Genomic DNA, 6,245 nt, shown 5'->3' with positions numbered 1-6,245 from the left:
TTAGAAGACCTAAATACCATCTACTTACTTACGTCTTATAATACAAACAAAAGTGTAGTGAAAAAGATGGATTGGTTGAAAAAAAATTTCATGGTTTCATAATATTAGGCAATGGTGTGATTCCACAGTAAAAGAATTATTCGTTATACCCAGTCGTTCCTCTTTTTATCGATAGAACGAGTGGGTAATATCAAATACAAACGTAGAGGATATCACAACAAAAATTGCCAAACTCAAATGGAGCTTCGCAGGCCACACCTCTAGATAAAAAGACCAACGTTAGAATGTCACAATGCTATTGAAGACCTTACGAAGGTAGAGGACCAAGAGGGAAGACAACAGATGAGATGGGTAAGTGACATAAAAGCAATAGGCGGAACAAATTTGAAGCATGTTGCTCAGGATATAAATCGATGGAAGGAGTTAAGAGAGGCCTATGTCCATAAATGCACTATAGAAAGCTAAGAAGATCAAAGTAGCCGATAGTCAAACGTTTTAGGAAATTGTAAATATTATTACTACCAACGTCTAAATACGGAGTCAATGCCTAAAGAAGAAGATACGTGCTTCTTAATATATATATGTATCGGTTTTAGAACGTCTTTCGACGTTGTCCGATGACTAACTTCCACGTCCTTCTATCATCCCATTGGCCATCTCTAAGATCCCTTGCACTCATTGCTTTGGTTACCCCTTCCTTCCATGTCTTTTTGGGTCTTCCTCGTTTTTTGCGGTTTGGTGGTACCCACTGCATGATCTTTTTGGGCAATCTTGTGTCTTCCATTCTTTGAACATGACCATACCAAATCAACTGTTTCCTCTCAATGTCTGTTGTTAAGTAACCATCTATTCCAATTCGTCGTCTTACTTCCTCATTTCGAACTCTTTCCCTACGGGATATACCTAACGACCTTCTAAACACATCCATTTCTACAGCTTTTAATTTTTTCCTGTTGTTCTCGGTTATTCTCCAAGTTTCTGCTCCGTAAAGTAGGCTGCTTTTAATAAGTGTTTCATAGATATTGTATTTTCGCTGTATTCCTATTTCGGAGCTCCAAAGTATTCCAATTAGGCAGCCAATTGTTCTTCTAGCTTGTATTACCCTTTTCTTTATTTCCTCATCGTCTTTTCCCGTTCTATTGAAGATTACTCCCAGGTACGTGTATTCACTACAGGATGTGATTTGTTCATTATCCTCTAGTTCGATATTGGAAAACTCAGCTCCTATGGGTAGGTATTTAGTTCTTTCCACATTAATTTCCAAACCCCACTGTTCATATTCCTCCTTTAGTTTTCTTGCCATATACTGTAGGTCGTCTTTATCATTAGCTATGATCACTTGGTCATCAGCAAATTGTAAGGTATATAAACAAACCTTTCCGAGGTCTATACCCATACCGTGGCATTTACGTTTCCACTGGTTTAGTGCTTTTGCAACATATATCTTGAACAAAGTTGGTAAAATACAGCAGCCCTGGCGCAGACCCTTGTTAACTATGAACTTTGTAGATAGTGTGTTGCCAATTTTTACTTGTGATGTAGAATTTTCATATAGATTTTTTAAGGCGTTGACTAGAGTGTAGCTGATGTTAGTTTCTTGTAGTGATTTCCACAATTTAGTCACAGGAACGCTGTCGTATGCTTTACGGAGGTCAACAAACATGAGAAGGGGTCTCTTGATTGGTTGCTGATTTTTTTTCAATTAATTGTTTTAGGCAGAAGATATTATCTGTGCAAGTCCTTCCAGCGCGGAAACCAGCCTGTTCTTCTTCTTCTTGTTCCCTATATTCCATCTCAATGAGATTTCTAAGAATGCGCCCGTACACCCGGCTTAGTGTACTAGTTACCGATATTCCTCTGTAATTTGAGCAATCCAACTTATTTCCTTTTTTATGAATGGAAGAAATATACAGTAGGAAAAATGAAAGAATACCCATGAACGAACATATAAAACACGCTGTATTTTCCTTTCACCGTGTCATACAAAAAATTGGCCAGCGCAACTACATGTAATAATAATTATTACATGTACTTGCGCTGGGCAATTTTCTTTGTGACACGGTGACAGGAAAATACAGCGTGTTTTATAGGTTTGTTCATGGGTATTCTTTCATTTTTCCGACTGTACGCTACTTTCCATAAACTGTGTGGTGTGACACCGTTTATATATTTGTTCATACACTAAGTAAGTGCTTCAAAGAATTTATCTGTGCCACATTTTATTAATTCGGCAGGAATATTTTCTGGCCCTGGAGCTCTACCATTTTTTAGTTCATTTACAGCTTTCTTCACCATATCAACTCCCACTACTATCTCTTCGCCTTCAACGAATACTTCTGTTGGTGATTGGGTGGTATATTCGGCTCAACTTTCTGTTAGCAAACTCTCGTAGTATTCTTTCCATTTTTCTGTTGATATTAACTGAATAGAAGTAGTATTTCTTTCTGTGTTCTTTATTTTGTTTAAAAATTTCCACGTATCTGAACACTTCCTTCCGCCTATGTAAGTGTTGATCTCTTGGCATTTCCTATCCCACATTTCTTTTTTTGCTGCTGTTACTGCTCTCCTTGTTGTTCTTCGTAGGTCCAAATATTTGTCTTTGTCTACTTGATGTTTAGTACTTAGCCACCGTGCGTACGCTTTCTTTTTCTCCATTATTAGGTTTTGTATGTCTTCGGTCCACCATAGCTTTTTACTGTGGCGTTCGGATTTGAAACCAAGCGCTTCTTTTGCGTTTGCAATACTGTTTGCATACTGTCTATTATATTTTTGTACACTTCTTCCACGGATACATTTTGGATTATATCTTCTAATTTTTCATTTAGTCTTCGTTGATATAGTGTTCTCGTACTTTCATGTTGTAAGCTGTCCAGGTTGTAATTTGTTGTGTTAAAAATTTCTGTGGCTTCAGGTGGTTCTTTTGTTTTCTTGGATCTAAACGGAAAAACTATTTCGGACTTTACCATAAAGTGATCCGAATCACATTATACTCCTCTATATACTCTTGTAATGCACTCTTAATGCCCTCTAAAATTAAACTCACTGTAAACAATAGAATAAAACAGATGTTATGAAAAACCGTAAGACACAAATAAGATCATAACAACCATAAGACAAATAACCATAAGATACAAATCAAGAATCCACATTAAAAGAATTTTTCGGATTAATCATTATTTATAGCAGGAGAGGATGTGCAATGTGCATACAACTAAATGCAAAATGTAAATAGTAACAACTTGACAATAATATCGTTTAATAGTTGTTACTTATGATATAAGTGTTAAAAATACACGTTTAAGGCACGCATGTGAAAGTGTGCAGAATGAGCTGTACTTTTGTAAACTTTGTAAATGTCGCATATCATACAATATTTTTTCTACAAACGTAGTTACAGGACAATATCTACAAAAACTTTTACTTGAACTTGACATTCCATTTTTATATTTTTTTGACATTACATCAAAATTGCCTATACGGTCAATACGAACTGCAGTGCCTTAAACATTTTAAAGCACTAGTGCCTTAAAGTAGCATTTTTAACGCTCGTATGGAGTGCTAAAAATTGCATTTTTAAAACGGTTGTAGAAAAAAGTAGTTAGGTAAGTAGCTACTGAAATGGTTGGGAAACTATCAGTTGTTAAAAATATAGATGTAACTCAGAAAGTTTTAAAAGTCAACCAGAATTCTATGTACATGGTTATTATGGTTTAGGGGAGCAAAATATAATCAAAATAAAAATGGATAAAAGCACTTAAAAGCAATCGCAATTACAGTGCTTAATGTTAGCCAAAACATAGTAGTAGGGGAGGAAAGTATGCTAAAGCAGTTACCCGAACGTTATGGGGACCTATTGGGTTGTGAATAATAGGTCCTAAAACCAAAAAAAGTTAAGTTAGGTTTTCCATAAAGTGGGGAATTTTCAATTTTTTAATTTAAATTTCCATTTCCAACAATCGTTTTTTCCGATTATAGTGCCATCTATCCATAATTCGTATAATTGTCGCTATTCACACACATGTATATAACACATCGCTATTCTTTTCACCAGTCTCTGAAGATCTTCAATATTTTCGGCTAAGATGAAAGTGTCATCCGCATATCTAATGTTGTTAATGGGAACACCGTTTACCTTTATTCCAGCTAAATCCACTAGGAAAATAAACTTCCTGTAGCTGGCTGCATACCATAAATCACAAAAATACTAGTTTTGTTGTAAAAGGTATATTTTAAAATACCCTAAATAAGGGTCGCAAGACAAAACGTTTTCGGATTAATAAATCCATCATCAGTGTTCTAAAAGCCCTAAAATTAAGTAGAACCTATTTATTGAGAAAAAGTTAAAAAATTGACAGAGGTTTTAAAAAACAAGAGGCCATAATTACAAAAAATAGCGTGCCTGAGCCACCAAAATGTGTTGGTTAAAATCCCTTTAAATGTAAATGATTATGTTATGTTACATATTTATAAAAAATGTAAATGATGTTCTATATATGCCTGGATGTTACCCAGGGCAAGACAGGACTCTTCCCACGTGGTTGGAATTTTTTTGGAGAAAACCTCACATATTGGATTTCAATGGCCAACTGATAACTGAATTCAAGAGCAACCCAGAATGACGTTAAGAACTGTCAATGTAACCTAGTTGTATTATTACTTCAACCACAACGTTTAAAGGTTATTTTAATATTTGAGATAAAAAATAGTATCAAATTTATATATGTTGGAGTCAGGGGCGTCATTTGGACGTCCAGGGGGGGGCACTTGCCCCCCTGGCTCTGAAAATGACTGAAATTTACAATAAAATACATCAATATTCATCATAACGTCATATATAATGTATTGTATATATAGTGCTTGCCCCCCCCCCCAAACAAAATTTCAAATAACAAGTTATTCGCAAATAGATGAAAAAAATTCTATAACATAATCCATTAATAAAGTCATCAAATAGGAAAATAAAATGTTTACGTTACCAGAAGTTATGCAGTCAACAATACCAATAGTTGTTGTATTAGTGGTATGATAGCAATACAATTAGACAAATAATGGGAAAAGGCCTTATACGTATAGACGTCTAGGAACACAAAATTGTATGTAATGTGTACACATAAGTTGCGTTCGCGGGTACAGTGGACAAATTGTCGCCGACAATTTCTAACCTCACTTAATATAAATAATACCGTTAATAAATAAATATACAAGGTATATTTACTTTTAATTAACATTAATAACTAATTAATAAATTATACTAGGTAAATATACCTTGTATATTTATCTGTTAACGATATTATTTATATCATTTTAAAGTACGCATGAGTTTTGCTGATTATTTCATTCATAGGAGATTCTGACCAATAGAAAGCTACAGAAATCTGAATTAAATCGATAATTTTTGATAATCTCGCGTCATTAAGTATATTACGTCAGATGCCCTTCGTTGTTACGAAAAAATACATTCAGTGACATTAATGACAATTAATGTTTTAAAAATTATAAAAGTGATGACTTTCAATCGTCAAATATTTATAAAAACTGTGTGTTTAATGGTACTTACATAAATAAATTACAATAAAATTTTGGTTTTGAACAGTTTTATTCATGAAATAATCGCAAAAAATTGCACTCGACCTCTGAAATTAATATAGAATTTTTGCTCTCGTGACACTTTGACATGATTTCACTCGCCTTCGGCTCGCGAGATTAAAACTGTCAAAGTGTCACTCGGGAAAAATTCAATAATTTCAGAGCTCTTGTGCAATTACTACTGATAATTTGTCGCCGACTAGTCGCCGACAAGCACCCGCGAACGCACTTAATATGTATTTGTCTAATTGTACACATATTATGTGTACAAATCTAAGAGTATTAATTTTAAGTTTGATGACTGATAACTTGCTTAGAAGTGTAAAATGTAAGTGGACCCAACATAAATTGGATAAAGATGGAATATTATGTAATATGATAATTAAAGAAATACTGTTTTTTGTACCTGACTGAAAATGAGAAAGCCCCGGCGCATATTGAACCTAAGCGAGTCACAACCTGCGCCGGTGGGACGGGTGACCTGTGCAGTTATTTTTCTAGCGTGCCGCACATTGAACACAAGCTAACCCGACCATCGGCTGTCGCCGTAACGAATAGAGACGGGCAAAATAAGTGCAAACGTGTAACGGTTACTATTGATACTGGTTCTCAGTGGTACTGAGTACAAATACTGATTACAAAATACTGATGTATCTGAT

The sequence above is a fragment of the Diabrotica virgifera genome, chromosome 6 (assembly GCF_917563875.1).
Source record: "Diabrotica virgifera virgifera chromosome 6, PGI_DIABVI_V3a".
In the NCBI taxonomy this organism is placed as follows: Eukaryota; Metazoa; Arthropoda; class Insecta; order Coleoptera; family Chrysomelidae; genus Diabrotica; species Diabrotica virgifera.
This window is presented reverse-complemented; position numbering follows the sequence as displayed.